Consider the following 18,482-nt stretch of genomic DNA (forward strand, 5'->3'; position numbering starts at 1 on the left):
TTGTCATTTAGTAATGCATGCATTAAAAAATGATACAATATTCCTCCAGTGTGATATCACAGAAACACAGGACAGACCAAGACTGAAAAACTAACAAAAAACACATAATTGTAACATATAGTTACAACAGTGCAACAATACCATAACTTGATGAAGAACAGGCCATGGCACAGTAAAAAAGTTCAAAATCTCTCGAATGTCCCACATTTCACGCAGAGGAAAGAAGGAAGAAAACTCTCCCTGCCATGCCCGACCACAGTCCAACTCTGAGTCATCTGAAAACGTCAAGCTCTGATCAGCCCTCCGACACCAAGTACCGAGCACCATCTCTGCCGAACACTTTGACCTCAGCCTCGGTTGCCAGCAGCAGGCAAAGCCGGGGATTTTGGGGCCTTCCCTCCGGAGATTCTCGATCGCACAGTAGCAGCGGCAGTGAACCGGACATTTCAGAGATTTCTCCAGATGTTCCTCTGCTTCTCACGTCTGTCTCCATCGAATCAGAATTGTGCACGGCATCCTACTTACAAATACAATATCATTTCACCGGAGAGCTGCGCACGCTGCGTCGCGTCGCCATCTTCTCCTCCCGCAATGATGGAATGATGGAATAATCCCTAATCTTCAATTATTGGATTGTAGTTTTTCTCACCATGAAAGTCATGCCAGTAATTGGGGGATGATCTATCTTTAGAGTTAATAGTAATCCAATTTCTGAACTAGAATAAAGCATTTATCTGTTTTCAGTTAACCCAGAACAAAAGAGAATTTACATGGTTCAACTACTTTTGATTCATTTTAACTTTAGAGATAATGAATTGAACAAGAAAATGAATAAGTATCCTTCACATATAGCTGTCTATATCCATCAGTAGTTTTCCATTATTACATAGAGTTACGGACATCTGGTTGCCACATCCACCTACATTTTATTTTGTCTGTAGATTGGTTTTGGGGAGGGAGAGCTGTTGCAGAAAATGACCTTGGGACAGTAGTATGGCTCTCAAACTACATAGACCTAGGTTATTTTGTAATTTTGTCAAAGAATTCTACAACACACAAACTGGTGACTTGGCTATTCCCTTTGTTCTCTCCACTCCTTCCATAATTTTATGTAGCTCAATTGCACCTTCCCTCAGTCTCATTTATTGTTAAGAAACAATTCCAACCTGGGCAGTCTCTCCCAATAGTGATAACTCTCCAGCCACAGCCACATCCTTATAAATCTTTTCTGCTCTCTCTCTGCTATAACGTTCCATAACAGTAAGGGCCTTGACAATGGGCTGGCCTGAGCATGAAGCCTCATGACCATTCTGTCAGCAAAGCTGGCCGTCAACACCTAGACAAATCAATGGAGCAACCTGAAGAGGAAGTCAATCACTGAACTTAAGCCTGTTGTGTTAAAATACGAAAAGGCAGAAAACTTGGCCCAGTCTGACGAAGGAAATGCTACGGCTTAGGGACAGGCAGCCCGTGATTTCAGAATGGGGGAAGAACAGGGGTGCCGTGGTAGCAGAGCAGTCAGTGTGACGCTATTACAGCTCAGGTGTTGGAGTTCGGTGTTCAATCCTAGCGTCCTCTGTAAGGACTGTGTACGTCCTCCCCGTGGAAATGTATGTGTTTCCTCCCACAGTCCAAAAACGTATGAGTTAGTGGGTTAATTGGTCATTGTAAATTGTCCCGTGATTAGACTAGGGTTAAATCGGTGGGTTGCTGGCAGCGTGGCTGAAAGGGCCAGAAAGGCCTACTCCATACTATATCTCTAAATAAATAAATAGATCTGCCCTCTTGTACCTCTTAGTCAAAATGTCTGTACTACTCAAAGATGACTACTGAGAGTTTTCAGGCAGGTCTGTAATAGCCCTTAACAACATGATGTGGCCATAAGTAAAACGCCAGTGTAGAATCGTTTCAAATTTCCATTTGGAAAAGAAACCATTTCCACTCTTATTTTACATCTTTCTTTTTACTTTTAAATAAACCTTTCAACTTTAAGGGATCAATGTGTATGCTACAAGCAACATGATGAATTGAAGTATTCCTGAAATCGCTCTGCTTTAAGACTCTGGATCTTGATTTTACTGTATCACAGTGACGGAAGCCGAAAGCTGCAAACCCCAGCAACACTAGCAATTTCTGTTTCTGTGGAGCTTTAAACGTGCACAACTTGTCAGAGGTGAAGTAGACATATTTAGAGGGGAAGCTTTTCTAGTCTTTCTGCTGAACAAGAGATGCTGAAAGAACATTCAACTCTTCTGTAAAACATCCTTCATTTCCCCTAGATCCTACCTTTCCAAAGGCAGCAAGCTCCTGTAAACCAGACTAAGTGGAAACAAATAAATGATGAAGCAATCTGCTTCAATCAAATATTCAAATTAATGTTCTATCCCTTGAAGGCCATTTGTTTGCTACCCCCATCATTCATCTGTTAAAACAAGAAATAGACATGTCTGAGGTATTTCTTTTTACATTTTACACCCCTATTGTCATAATGTGTGTAATGTATGTAGGAGTAAAGCAATGTCCATAATTTATGCAGAGTAATAACATATACTCAGTGGCCACTTTATTAGGTACACCTGTACACCTGCTCGTTAATGCAAATATCTAATCAGTCAATCATGTGGCAGCAACTCAATGTATAAAAACATGCAGACATGGTCAAGAGGTTAAGTTGTTCCTCAGACCAAACATCAAAATGGGGAAGAAATATGATCTAAGTGACCCTGATTGTTGGTGCCAGACAGGGTGGTTTGAGTATCTCAGAAACTGTTGACCTCCTGGGATTTTCACACTCAAATATCTAGAGTTTACACAGAATCATGCAAAAAAAAAACCCAAAACATCCAGTGAATGGTAGTTTGGTGGGTGAAAACTCCTTGTTAATGAGAGAGGTCAGAGGAGAATGCCAGTCTGGTTCAAGCCGACAGGAAGGTAACAGTATCTCAAATAAAAACAATGATAGTGGGCAGAAGAGCATCTCTGAATACATATCATATCAAACCTTGAAGTAGATGGGCTACATCAGCAGAAGACCATGAACATACACTCAGTGGCCACAATATTAGGTACCTGAATGTATGAGAGAATACCATATAGTTAACACAAAAACAGAAAATGCCGGAACCAAACCCTGCACAAAACACATCTTTACCTCTCCTCCCCCATGCTTTCTACCAGGAACAGTCCCTCCATGATTCCCTTGTCCATTTGTCCCTCACTACCAATCTCCCTCCCGGCACCTATTCCTGCAAGCAAGAGAAATGCTAGATCTGCCCATTCACCTCCTTCTTTATCTCCATTTAGGGCCCCAAACAGACTTTCCAAAGGAGGCAACACGTTACCTGTGAATCTGTCGGGGTGGTCTATTGTATCCAATGCTCCCAATGTGGCCTCCTCTACACTGGTGAAACTCGATATAAGTTGGGGGGGGGGGAGGGGCTCTTTGTTGACCACCTCTGCTCCATCTGCCAAAAGTGGATTTTTCCAGTGGCCAGCTGTTGTAATTCCTATCCCCATTACCCTTTCCGACATGTCAGTCCATGACCTCCCCTTCTGCCACCATGAAGCCACTCTCATGGTGGAGCAGCAATGCCTCATATTCTGTCAAAGTACCCTACAAACTGATGGCATGGACACCAATTTTGTTCAGGGATGATGTGTCTGTTCTGTTTTTGTTCATTTTTTTTGTGGGTTGAGGATCATGCTGCCTTTCTTTTCTTTCTTGGTTCATGGCTACCTGGAAAACTGAAAAATTTCAGAGTTGTATACTTCGATAATAAATGAACCTCTGAACCTTTGATTTCTCCTTCCAGTAATTTTCTTTTTCTCTTTTTTTTACTATTCCCCTTTCCCTATTCTTCTAATCCCCATTCTGGCCTCTTACATTTTTTCTTCACTGCCTATCACTTCCCTCTGGTGCCATTTCTCCTTCCCTTTCTCCCATAGCCACTCTCCTCTCCTATCAAATTCCTTCTTTTCTAGTCCATTACTTTTCCCACACACCTGGCATAACCTATCACCTTCTAGCTTGTCTTCCTTCCCCCCCTCCAACTTTTTTATTCTGCTGTCTTCCCCCTTCCTTTTCAGTCCTGACGAAGGGTCTCGGCCCAATACATTAACTGCTTATTCATTTTCATAGATGATGCTTGACCTGCCGAATTCCTCTTGTGTTTTGGTTAACTCTGGAAAACACAGTACGTCAAGCAGCATCTGCAGAAGGAAAATCAGTTGATATTTCAGATCGAGGACCCTAAGGCCAGCCCCACGTGCACCACCAAGTCTTTTCAAAATTTTAATTATATCTATCAGGTGATACTTCAAATTTCTGCTTTCTAAGAAGAAGACCTCCAGCTTAGAGGTATAACTTTCTCATGTTGGTTCTCAAGTTCAAGTTTAATTGTCATTCAACCATACACATGCATGCAGCCAAACAAAACAATGTTCCTCTCGGGCCAAGGCACAAAACACAGAACCAACAGTCACGCACAGCAATACAACATATTTACTTATGATAGCAGAGAAACATAGTTACTAAAATATTAAAAAGAATAATAATAATAATAGCATTCCAAACACACATAACATACAGAAATCAGTAAGTCAAAAATACCAGAAATATGATGAATTAAAAGAGGAAATTGAAAGACTATGGAACATGAACATGAACATTGTCCTGATAGTAATATCATCCCAAAGGCACTACACAATAACATTAAACAACCAGGGCTACACAGCAATAACTATGTAAATCTTCAAAAAGCCACAATACTGAACGCCACTAGAATAGTCTAAAATTTCCTAGTAATTGACAAATGAGTGTGCTTGGCTATGCCTGTACCTCAGCTTTTACCAGCTCGAGCTGAGAAAAGATCAATAATGATAATAATATAGCCCAAGTGACGGAGTGACACACCCTGTAGATTGATGGTGCAGGGATGTTGCTCTGGAGTCAATTTTCTGCGGAACATCCCACAGCAGTTCCTCATATAGCACAGTGTAGCAACAGTTGAATGCAATCAAGATTGTCTTCTACTGAGTGAACACTGGAGGGCTGCATCCACCAGCCTCACACAGAACCCAGCAGCACACAGCCAGCTCCAGTATCTCCTTCTCGGGCAGCCTCAACAGGCGACCCCGAGGCATGAATGAGGCCTGGTCCACTCCACAGCTGAGGCTACACAGCTGCCACACCATTGGTCTCACTAATGAAACAGTAAATCGGACTTACAGTATTCTACATTACAAACGTCCAGCAGGGTCTTATGGATCACAACAAAAACGAACAGGGCAATCATCTGCGCTGTTTATTGGACTGCGCACTCAGAGATAGACCAAGATAGACTGAAAAGACAGGGAGTCAGGATCCAAGGCAAGAGTCAATGGTGCTTGCTCTCTATGATGTTCACTCCTCTCTCCATGGTGTTGAGGCTATGAAGACTGCCCGGTTGCTGTGCTCCATGCCTGCTAACATGATGTACTGATAATTGAGGCTGCTCTGGGGTTCGGATCTGAGGACCCAATTTTGTTCAGAGTGTTGCTGTTCATTTCAATTGTTTGCATGATTTGTGTTTTTCCTCCCTTTCTCTTGCACATCAGGTATTGGTCATCTTTTTTCTCTCTTTAAATGGGTTCTTTCAGGTTTCTTGCTCTGTGGCTACCTGTTAGCAAACAAATCTCAAGGTTGTATAATTTATCCATTCTTTGATAATATATGTGCTTTGAACTTTGAACTTCTGAGTGGCTGAAGCAGGCTGCAACAAGGTACACAACGAGTTCAGCTCTGCCACTATCCAGCAACTCACTAGTAGAGTTGACCTGAAGTATGTGATGTTCTTGATAACCAGCAGTGACTTGTAATCAAGAAAAAGACTTTAAGGATGAACAATCGCACCTGTGGATGGACCCAGAGACACCGTTGCGTCCAAGCATGCTGCAATCTTACTGGAAGTAAGATGTTCCTTCTCCTGTCCATTCAACACATTAATGAGATCCTTCCATTTCTGTCCACAGTGTTATTTATGTACTGATGAATGTGATAGCAAGATAATCAGGCAGAAAAATTCCCAGGTTATGGCATGAGCATTCTTGCTATGTCTTCCCAGAGTGATATTATGCTTGTAAACCATTTTCATATCTTTTCCATGACCTCTTAATATACAATTATTAGACAAGTAAGGTACAAATCTATTAACTTCGTTAAACAAGTAAGAACATTAGAAGCAGGTTGAAAGTTATATGAGGTGAATGACAATTTACCACATTTATCTAACCACATGATAACTCACAATTCATGTGGCAACACATCCCACCACAAACTAATTTGTCTACTTATAAACAAATAATAATGAACATCATTAAATGATATCTCGTTATTTGAGCAAATATGATCTTCAATTCAATGCATATATAAACTTTAAAATACAAGCCTTTGAAGCTACTATTGAGAATAAAACGGGTTGTGAAAATCTTGGAAAAAATAAGTATTACATTGGTAGTACAAAGCCTTAGCCTGCAATGAATAAGTTTTGGATTTGGGTTTTACTTCATCAAAGCTCATTCCCGCAATGTTCTGCCAACAGCGTCACATTAATTTGATTTTATATAAAGGAAAAGTGAATTAAACTTGGAGCTCTATTTATATTGCGTTCTGCACTGTGAGTCATTTGCTTAGTAACTTGATAGCTATAACATTAAACTTGCATGTGAAATGCATTTTTATAGTTTATATTTTTATTTTCTGTATACTTTTCTAGTTTATCCATCCCATTTGATAGATCCCATTTTTATCTTGTAATTGGTCAAAATTGTGAAGATAATTTTGCTTTGCAATGGAACATCTTTAAAATTACAGGGCACTAAGATGGGCAAATAACAACTAGAATAGCAAAGGTATTTTTTACATTCTGCCAGGTATTGACAGAACTTACTGAAATATTCACCCCAGGATACCTTTCTCTTTCTCTTTTTACATGCAATGCATTTGCCATTACTTTCCAGTTTAAGACATCAACTCTCTCATGGTACATTCTGTATTGTCAAAAGTGAAGAATCTATGTGGGAGCTTTTAACAAAGAAAAACTCTATGTGGTATATTATTCATTAGAATTATGATTAATTGTATTTTCATCAATATATTTTTGTGGAACTGCTACTAACCAGCTGTTGATCAGCAGCCCCACCATGTGGCTGAAACATGATGCTACAGTTTTCAAGCTGAAAATTCAAGCAATTTTCTGGGTGCATAAACATCAGAGATTCTGTAGATGCTAGGAATCTTGAGCAACACACACAAAATGCTGGAGGAACTCAGCATCTATGGAGGGAATAATCAATACTTGTTTCGGGCCAAGACCCTACAACCTGATAATGAAAACTTACATTATTTAATGGGACCATGTACTGCCGATCTATAATCTGAAAGAAGTGTAGCAAATCTAGCTCATATTCAACATCTAAATGCAGCAACTTCTCAGCATTCAGTACAATGGTGATGCAAACATCAGAGTACTGGAGCTCAGATAGAAACTGTTATCAGGGTTTTGCTGTATATCCAGCTCCTGTCCAAAGTTATAGCATATCCGCATAAATAGTGGTGGCATCATGAAACACGATTATTTTGACAGTAAAACTGGGTTCATTAACCTTTTCCTGGAGTTGATGATTTTATTTTTAGGTCTGGACACATTCTGAAAATGGATCTTTAGAGTGAGGAACAGTAACCATTCTCACGGGTTCTCAGGGTCTCTGATGGGTACTGTGAAGTTCATCCTGAGAGCTGGGGAACGTGAGGGAGCCTGAGCTACGCCACTGAGGATCCACCAGCACGGCGCAAGTGTCCCGTGGACATTCACTTACCTAGAGCAGAAAACTGGACTTTAGCCTGCATTGGATTCCAAGCCTTCACTCAGCTAAGTCTGCAAAGGCCAGCAGATACAAGAGGACGTGCCAGTTTTTCAGAGGATCAACCCTTGGGTTGAGAGAGCAGGGTTGTGTCCCAGACCATACACTAGATGGCAACCAAGCACTGATTTACAATCATGGTTTTAACTCCAACTGAAATCACAAATCCATACATAATGTGCTCAGAGTTCATGGCTGCTTAATTCCAATGAACTGATAATAGATTTACTTTAGAGTGTCTCAATTTTCACTTTGATGTGTTCTTTCTATTGATCAAATTTATCACAGAATCGATTTTTAGTACTGTACAAAGTTACCACTTAAATTAACATTTGCTTCAATATAATTGCATTTTTATCCTGTCAATGTGCTAACATTACCACCACAATCAGTTTTATAAAGAGATTTCTTCATCAGAACAGGGTTTAGTTGTACATTATTTTAAAAACCGTAATTAAAGTAAAGGCATCCGTTAGTCTTGCGAGACCATTGATCTGCGCCTGATAAGTCTTCACTCTCCAGGGCACAGTCCTGGGCAAGGTTGTATGGAAGACCAGCAGTTGCCCATGCTGCAAGTCTCCCCTCTCCATGACACCAATGTTGTCCAAGGGAAGGGTATTAGGACCCATACAGCTTGGCACCAGTGTCGTTGCAGAGCAATGTGTGATTAAGTGCCTTGCTCAAGGACACAACACGTTGTCTTGGCTGGGGCTTGAACTCACAACCTTCAGGTCGCTAGTTCAATGTCTTAACCACTTGGCCACGTGCCCACATATGTCTCCTATAATTCAAGTCCCATCTCCAAATGTAAGGAAGCTTAAGTGCAATAGGAATTAGAGCTATCATCCACCTTACAATTATAATGCTCATTTATAAGATTTAATGATGCAGTTATTCAGTTGCAGATCTACCTATGATAACTGCTCTAAATCCGTTCTCCTGAAAGCTGTTTATTTAAAGCTACTGGCACTCTACAATATTATATTGATGTTCATATATGGATGCTTTTGGGTTGCTAGCTTTATTGGAACATCAGCTTTGTTTATTCATTCCTTTCAGGTTTTTGAGTCAATCATTTGTGAAGCTAAGACCCGTCCTGCTCCTCTTGAACTTCTAAATTGGTTTAATATCATCTGTGCAATACTGGGAGATAACTGCATTGACAAAGTTCGGGTTTGCAGATGAGGCTTATCCTGATGGATAGAAAGATCCTACCAGAAGAGTTCTTAAAAAAATAGAAATCAATTGAGAAATCAATAAACTTAAAGCTTAATGTGCTGTATATTTTTAAAAATAACTAAATGAATCATTTCAACTCTTAAACATACTTACAAATAATTAAAATTGAATGAAAACAATTAACAGAAGTGTGACTGAACTTGATACTACTTTTCTTTCCAATACTAGTAAAATCAACTTTCAAATAAATAGGTTTGTGTTCCTGTTCCAGATTCTCATCATAAGCATTTAGAAATGAAGTAGGTCTGTACTCAACCATTGGGATTCCATGTGAAGTCCATCAGAACTCGATCAAGATATGGGTGACTTTGCAAGCACTTGAATGCCAAGAGTTCACCACAAAACCACTAGCATTTTCTAACAAGATCTGGTTCATTATATGCAAACGTGAGCTGCTTGTTTATTGTTACTCATTATAACACAGAAGGAGTCCAGATGCGTCATCAGGTCAATGCCAATTCCCAGCCAGTCCAACAACCACTCAATGTATTTTCCCAGTGGCCCTGCAATTTCCACGCCACACTTCTCACTCTCTCTCTCAATGAGTAGAAAGATAAAGATTAGCTTTACTTCTCACATGTACATTGAAGCATACAGCAATATGCATAATTTCATTCAAATCAAGTAAGCAAGGATCTGGTGGGCAGCCCACAATTTTCGCCACACTTCCAGCACCAACATAGCATACCCACAACACATTAACCCTAACTGTACAGAACGTCTTTGGAATGTAGGTGGCAAACCAGAGTACCTGGAGGAAACCCATGCAGGCACGGAGAGAACATACAAACCCCTTACAGACTGCAGCAGCATTGGAATAGGGTTACACTAATCACTATGGTAAAAGCCAATTCACAATCTAAAAGTACTGTGATCAATGGTTCTATTTTTTGATCACTGATTCCATATTAATTAAGACAGAAAAACATTTATAAACCCAGACTATCTTGTCATTATTCAGATCTCAGCTGGTTTAAGTGCTGATATTGTGCAACTATAGTGTGTGGGCCACGGCAGTCAAAGCTCAAACTGGGCACAGCACCTGATGATGATAGAGAAGCATTTAATGCACAAGAATTGCTGAAGTTTAGCGTTAAACAACTACCTCACTAAAATCAATTTCTATTAGCTTGCAATCAAAATAAATGTTGTTAGGTTCAGTTTTCCTTTCTATCAGTCTTACACTTGTAAAAAGATGTATTTCGTTTAGCATCCACCAACGTATGCCATCAGACAAGCTCCAAATATCAGTCACCTGCCCTGAATGGACTGTCCCAACAATTTGGTTGAAACTTGTGGGTTGTAGTACAATTTTAGTTACGCACATGACTAATATCCAGCAATACAAATCATCCCCTGTCCATCAGTCACCTAGCTGCCACAACTTTGCATAGACTGCATGATGAAACTCAATACTCAATGATAGCATTAAATGCCTTTTGAATCCCATCTGGTTTTGACATCTAAAGATTGTCAGTGGCCCAATGGATGTTGTTTACTAAAGTTAGCAAAATGAGAATAAAGGGAGAGATTTTTTTTAATTCAGAAAGAAACTGCAATAAAGCCAGAGGTGATTTAGTACAACTTACCAAAATATCATCACCTGGAAGATGAATGATGTAAATTTGGTTGCAGGGCTGAAACGTAAAGAGGAATAATCCAGAGAGCATCAACAAGCATAGAATATGTACTGGAAAATTTAGTTAAAATGGCTAACTACAAAGTGGACCCAACGTCTGAACTATCAAGATTATCATTGGGAGAGTGAATTACATCCCATCCCCTCCCTCCTGCCAGTTTCTGTTATTTCGCTCTGTATCCCTGTGAGCCATGGGGATTCTTAATTGATCTTCTATGACTGATTGCTTTCACCCCAATCTGTTCTTGAACAAATGCTTCTTAAAGTTCTGCTCCCCTTTAGCCTGAGCCATGTTAATTTGAGATGGGTGCTCTTCCAATATTGCAACAAGTGCAATTAGCTGCAATTTGTGACGTCTCAAAGTTGGGAAATGATGTAAATATAAGTCTTTCTTTCTTTCTTTCACAAACCTGCAACCAAGTTCCTTCACAGACTTTTTCTGAAAAGCCCAATATCAAAGGTGCTGAAATTTGAAGACACAAAAATACTGATCAAAATACCAACCGAGCCAATTAACATTTGGATGGAGGTGCAAAATTAATGTTTCAAGTCAGTGATTTCCTTCACATCCTATCACATGAAAAGTCAATTCATCAACATTAATTCGATAAAAAGATTTTGTTTTTGCCTTGTACTTGCTACGTTACAGTAAAGGATGTTACTGGAGGAGTTCTAACAAGCATATTATCCCAATAGATCTTTGAAGACTCTGCCATGAAAACAGAATGGAAAATATTGCATGTGAAATTGCTGGCCAATGCCTCTGACACAGAAAGCAATGATTATTCTCAAGTTGAAATCCTTGGAATCAGATTTATCCCAGTAGATAAGAGAATTCTGTGCAGAGCCACACAGGAAGAGGAATTCTTTGAAAAATATTTCTGCATGTACCTTAAATTGAACTTTTGGATTGCCTGAAATTTTGAGATGTAGCTGTCTGCTTTGGATCAGTGCCACAACCACTTTGATGATTCATTTAATAATAGACTTTAACACAACCTTTGAACTGTCAAGAAGTAAATTAATGTCACTAACGAGATGGCTGATTGAAAAGTATCCCTTTAATCATTTGAGATCAGAGGGAGAAGTTTCACATAAAAAATATTCTTGAATTAACCACTACACAGCATAATAGTGAGCAAGCAGACAAGGACAATACTAGGTTTGATCACTAACCTGTGTAAGATTAATTGATCTCAGTCCCCGTGTTAAATGACAGAGGAATGAATTTCAAAAAACAATGAACAGATACTACTATTTCTCTTTCACTTTATACTAAACATCAAACGTTCATTCACATTGAACAACTGTTTCAAGTAGAGATTTCTCTTGAAATATTTAATTGGACTTCAGAATTTGAAATACATTTTTTGAAATTATAATTGGCCTCATAAAAGTTGTAATAAAGTGTAGACATACTTTCTGTATTTCATGTTAAAAATGGTCTACGTGCCGGGTGTACTGTGCCTCCAATCCCACTGAGGAAAAAAAGAGTTAATCGTGTTGAAGCTCAAGTTTGATCTTTTATAACTGGAGATATGGCATAAATAACTAAGGATGAATTTTGATCCCAACATTTGTGGGTTTAGGTCACTGGCCTAATACTGATTGACATTTGGCTAATAGATATGCAATGTAACGGTATCATTGTGGTTGCAGTCCTGATGAGGTGTCTCAGCTGGAAACATTAACTGTTTATTCCCCTCCATATACGGTGCCTGACCAACTAAGTTCCAGCTGAATGCATTTTGTGTGCATTGCACAAGTATTGCACCCTAAGAATAAAACATTCAAATTTGCTTAAATAGAAGCAGGGTTCTGTCAAGGCGATCTGTAAACTTGCTCTGCCGTTCAGCAGCATGACTAATCCTCCATGTCATCCTCATGTTCCTGCAGGGTTACTATGCTTCCAGATTTCCTGGGTCCATAATATCTGTAGAATTTGAACAGAGAATTTCAAAGATTCACAATTCTCTCCTTATTTCACCAGAGTAGAATGGGCCTACATTCACTGGAGTGTAGAATGTCATCTCAGCGAACTTCTGTCAAATGCACAGCAGAGATAAATAGAAACGGAAAATGCAGGAAACACTCAGTAGGTCAGGTAGCATCTGTGGAAGGAAAAATAAAATTAATGTTTTAATTTGAAGACCCTTTATCAAAACTCAAAAGACTTGACAGGGTAGATGCTGAATTGTTGCTCTGTTCAGCTGAGTCCACATCTATAAAACATAATCTCAGGATTAGCCATTTACGACTGAGATTATCAGAAATATCTTCACTTACAGGACAATGAATCTTTGCACTTCCCTCTCTACTGCTAGTGCGGTGGCACAGCTAGTGGGGCTGTAGCGTCACACGCAATAGTGTCCTGGGTTTGATTTTGATGGCTGGTGATATCTGTGTGTATTGACCGGATGGTATTCCACCAAGTGTCCTGGTATCCTCCCACGTCCCAAACATGTAATTTACCCATTGGGTGTAGGTAGTCAGGAGGGAGTTGACAGAAACCTGGTGACAATAAGGATACAGGGAATATGAATAAGGTAATGGAATAATAGGTTTGTTTGGAGAGTAATTATAGACTTGATGGGCTGAATAGCTATTTTCTGTAACAAAGTCTCTCATAAAGCTACTTAGCATGCAAAAGGGTCTTTTGGTTCAACATTTTCATGTCAACCATATAGTCTACCTGAACTAGATCCACTTGCCTGAACTTGGCCCATATCACTCTCAACATTCACAATTCTTGTACCTGTCTAAATGTCTTAGCAACATTACCCTTGCCTCTATCACTCACTTCCTCAGGTAGCTTATTCCATATACCTACCAACCTCACTGTGAAAATTCTGCCCCTCAGGTCATGAGTGCTCTGCTTCTTTATTCAGTTAGCAAATTCAATGGGAATGATAAAATACTCATTCTTAACAAAATCAGGAATCACCGAAGTTAGGTTTGGCTCACAGACCACATAGAAAAGTCTCTTTCTCCCAGATTCCTTCTTAGAAATTTTAAATTAATTTAAGTAATCATGGAGTTCAGCTATGCAAAAAAAGCATACTGTTAAACATGCTTACTTTACACCTTCCAAATTAAGTAGTTAGGTTATCCTTTTTCTAGACTGAACGATTTAAAATTTATTTATCTGAGATGAAGCCCATAAATTTAAGCTCATCTGAAATGTGATTGTCAATTGACCGGATGGTCTTTACTCTCTGACCCGATGGTGTTGTGCTCATGTTTTCAATCATTTCCAAATTCCAAGAAATGAACCAAGTTTTTTTAATATATTCTGCATCTCTGAGTTGAGTTACTAGCTGAACACACCCTGAGAAATTGAACAAGCTACAAACTCAAGCCACAGATTTTAGGCAGCATCTCTAGGAAGAGGTACAGTCGACATTTCAGGCCGATACCCTTCGTCAGGACTAACTGAAGGAAGAGTTAGTACAACTCTTCCTTCAGTTAGTCCTGACGAAGGGACTCGGCCTGAAATGTCGACTGTACCTCTTCCTAGAGATGCTGCCTGGCCTGCTGCGTTCACCAGCAACTTTGATGTGTGTTGCTTGAATTTCCAGCATCTGCAGAATTCCTGTTGTTTCCACAGATTCTAGATTTACTTTGAAATGGGTAAAACTAATTGGAAACTATTATTGAATGATGGAAATAAAATACATATAACGATAAAACTGAATCCATGCTGATGTTGAGGCTACAAATGACAGTCCTCCTTTGTTCTTCATCGAACTCTAGCTAACTAACTTTGCCTGCTCATTCATATATTTAAATGTTTCTATATTCTTAAATTCTATCACTATATTCTCACCTGTCCTCATTTAACCAATAACATGGTAAGGGAGTAGAATAGGGTGAAGTGGTAGATGTTATGTACTGTATCTGTATTTCCAAAAGACCTTTGATAAGATGCAACAAAATAGATATTGAACATTGGAACAAGAAGCAGAACAGGAGATAACTAACAGGATCTTCTATGTGCACATTCTATCTGATTTATTGGTGTCTAATTTATACTGAAGCCTCTCAGTTCTCATTCTGATCACAAGTGAAACTTGTCTGTGTTTTCTCTCAGAAAATTGTTCCTAATTTTAAAACCATCTATTGTGCAACGTCACACCCGGCTTTTCAAGACCCCGTCCAATTTATTTTCTTTCTCTTAGCTATGTCTTTTGATTTCTGGAAATATCTTCATAAATCCTCTTTCCACCTCGAGTGGTAATTCCATGTATATTTTTAAAGAAAATCAACTAGAGCTGTATGCACTAATGTATCTAACCAAGGTTAAATACAACATATGAATAGCATCTTTATTTTTTAATCTGAGTACTCCAGAAATAAACTCCAGTGCATGGTTCACATTTTCCGTGGACTCAATAACCACAGCAAAGATCATTTGTACACGATCCATTTTTCTACCTCATTTAGATTTTTGAAGTACCGACAGTCCCCGAGTTACTTAAGGGTTTTGTTCTTGAGAACTATCTAAGTCAGAAACAAACAATTTGAATGAGGATTGATTAACAAGTTTTATTACCTTGCACTGTGCAGTTAAAGTCAAAAATATCCTACATCCAATGGCTATTTCTAATGCCCTTAAAGTATCAATGGGCGTTACATTAATGACGTATTTTATGTGTTAATAGGGGAGACCCAGCAGGGTCATGCAACATCTATGAAGCAAAACATACAGTTGATGTTTCAGGCCAAGATTCTTCATCAGGACTGGAGAGGGTGGGGAAAAATGCTGGATTATGAAGTTGGGGGCGAAGAGGTGTACCAGACAGCAGGTGATGGGGGAGATCAAGTGAGGGTGAAGGTGGTGGGTGGGGTTGGGGGTATGAAATAAGAAGCTAGAGGGTTTTTACATACTAGTCCATGGCCTACTCTACTGCTATAGTGAGCCACACTCAGGTTAAAGGAGCAATACCTCATACTGTGTCTGGGTAACTTCCAACATGATGGCATGAACATTGATTCCTCTAGCTTTATGGTAATTTATCTCTGCTCTCGTTTCTCTCTTTTTCCATCCTGGCTTCCTTCTCACCTACCCATCACCCCCCTCTGGTGCCCCTCCTCCTTTCTCCCATGGTCCACTGTCTTCTCCTATCAGATTCGGTCTTCTTCAATCAATTCCACCAATCAAAGGAGGAAGAGTCCTAGTACTGAATAAGGACTATAAAATAATTATTGGGTTTAAAGTGACAGTAGTAAGTTCACAGGGGAAATTTCCCCGAGATAAGGGTTTAAATCTGGCCCTGCCCAAGGCACTGGTGGCAGCTGAGCCTCTCTCAACTTCCGAGAACCTGGAGAGCCTCGTGAATTGGTAAATAAATTAGTTTATTATCCTCTCATGTACCGAGGTGGTGAAAAACTTTGTTTCACATGCCATCCATACGAACATTTCATTGCAACAATGCAATGAGGTAGCACAAGGAAAAATAGTAACAGAACGCAGAATAAAGCAGTACACTTAGGGGAAGGGCTGTTCTGGCAGACAATAAATCCTTGACAAAGTTGATTGTGAGGTGAAGAGACTGTTTGGGGATTGTCTGTGGAATTGGAGGCCCATCTGTGCACGTGAATTGGCGGGTGCGTGGGATGGAGGGTGAGAAAGGCTGTTTTGTTGTTTATTACTTGTTCTGCTGAATGTTGTGGGCTTACTAAGTGGGCGCGACTTTTGCAGGATGCCCCCAGAACCTCCTCAGATGTGTTGGTTGTTAACGCAAACAATGCATTTCACTATATGCATTGATGTGCACGTAATAAATAAATCTGTATCGGATCTAACATACTTAAGCTATTTTGATTAGACTTGAAATGATCATTCACAGATTTCAAAACTATGTTTTAACAGCTGAGGGAACAACCAGCTAGACAGAGTTAGATGGGTATTTGATAAGTACCTGATAAGCAAGTGGGTGAAAGGTTGCCGGAGGTTGACCAGAATGCAAAGTTGAGGTTACAGTAGGATCAGCAACAACCTAATAACTTACTTCCCTTAACACCACTGGTGTTTAGGGCAGCAATGAAAGACCTTCACCTCTGGGGGAGTTCAGGAATTCCTTCATCGCGCCAATAGATTCCTTGTGGTTTTTGCTACTGTCAGTCATTCAAGTCTCAGGTAGAGACACAGGAATACCATCACACTCAGATGTAAAAGGAATTTTCACTGCTGTTTCCATAACAGGTTTGTTTTACCAGTCAGGGTTGTTGGTCCTGAGCTGAACCCACGAAGCCTGAGGATCGATGGACCCACTATTAGTCTGACCTCTACCCTTTGACCTATTTGATATAGGTGACCCTACCAAAATCCAAAGCATAAAGCCTTGACTCCAGCCAACATAGCTCTTTAGTTCATTGAGGCACGCAAGCCTCCAAACCTACATAGAAATATAGAAAATAGGTGCAGGAGTAGGCCATTCGGCCCTTTGAGCCTGCACCGCCATTCAGTATAATCATGGCTGATCATCCAACTCAGAACCCTGTACCTGCTTTCTCTCCATACCCACGATCCCTTTAGCCACAAGGGCCATATCTAACTCCCTCTTAAATATAGCCAATGAACTGGCTTCAACTGTTTCTTGTGGCAGAGAATTCCACAGATTCAGCACTCTCTGTGCGACGAAGTTTTTCCTCATCTCAGTCCTAAAAGGTTTCCCCTTTATCCTTAAACTGTAACCCCTCGTTCTGGACTTCCCCAACATCCGGAACAATCTTCTTGCATCTAGCCTGTCCAATCCCTTTAGAATTTTATACGTTTCAATAAGATCCCCCCTCAATCTTCTAAATTCCAGCGAGTATAACCCTAGTCGATCCAGTCTTTCTTCATATGAAAGTCCTACCATCCCAGGAATCAATCTGGTGAACCTTCTTTGTACTCCCTGTATGGGAAGAATGTCTTTCCTTAGATTAGGGGACCAAAACTGCACACAATACTCCAGGTGTGGTCTCACCAAGGCCTTGTATATCTGCAGTAGAACCTCCCTGCTCCTGTACTCAAATCCTCTTGCTTTGAATGCCAACATATGATTCGCCTTTTTCACCGCCTGCTGTACCTGCATGCCCACTTTCAATGACTGGTGTATAATGACACCCAGGTCTCATTGCACCTCCCCTTTTCCTAATCCGCCACCATTCAGATAATGTTTTCCTGTTCTTGCCACCAAAGTGGATAACCTCACATTTATCCACATTAAATTGCATCTGCCATGAATTTGCCCACTCACCTAACCTGTCCGAGTCACCCTGCATCCTCTTAGCTACAAGGTTCTGGTCCTCTTGTTGAAACTTTATTAACTGCAGAATAATTTTAAGGACTGAGCGGCCTTTCACTTCCTCTGAATCTACAAGTTCATACTTTCAGCAGGACTGACTTTGCCTCTACTTACTTCAAGTAAGTGCTCACAGGGGAAGAAAATAATTGCTGCGTAATTTCATTAAACTTAACATTGAAGCCTACTGCTTACTGGATGACTCAGGGGTAATCTGGTAGTGTTTTGAACAGTAATATTTCAGAGCTACACATCGTTACTGATTGCTCATCACTATGAGACAATTTTAAACCCTTTTTGCTTTCTGATTTCATCCAATATTACTTTTGAGATAACAACAGTCATACGTGGCAACAATTAGTGATGGGTGGGTCTGATGAATATGGTCTGGAGTTATTATATAATGAATATTAAGA

General features: G+C 39.9%; 1 long non-coding RNA gene across 2 annotated transcripts in view; it reads left to right on the plus strand.

Annotated features, from left to right (window-relative positions):
- LOC140187124 (uncharacterized) overlaps positions 1–18,482 on the plus strand; it is a 45,432-nt gene that overhangs the window by 21,901 nt on the left and 5,049 nt on the right. The window contains exon 3 of one of the 2 annotated variants that reach the window (XR_011883006.1): positions 7,673–7,750. The exons of the other annotated variant lie outside the window; for it this stretch is intronic. This is a non-coding gene — a long non-coding RNA (uncharacterized lncRNA). Of the gene's footprint in view, positions 1–7,672; positions 7,751–18,482 lie in introns of those variants that run through there. 2 annotated transcript variants of the gene reach the window in all.

Source organism: Mobula birostris, chromosome 24 (genome assembly GCF_030028105.1).
Source record: "Mobula birostris isolate sMobBir1 chromosome 24, sMobBir1.hap1, whole genome shotgun sequence".
Classification (NCBI taxonomy): Eukaryota; Metazoa; Chordata; class Chondrichthyes; order Myliobatiformes; family Myliobatidae; genus Mobula; species Mobula birostris.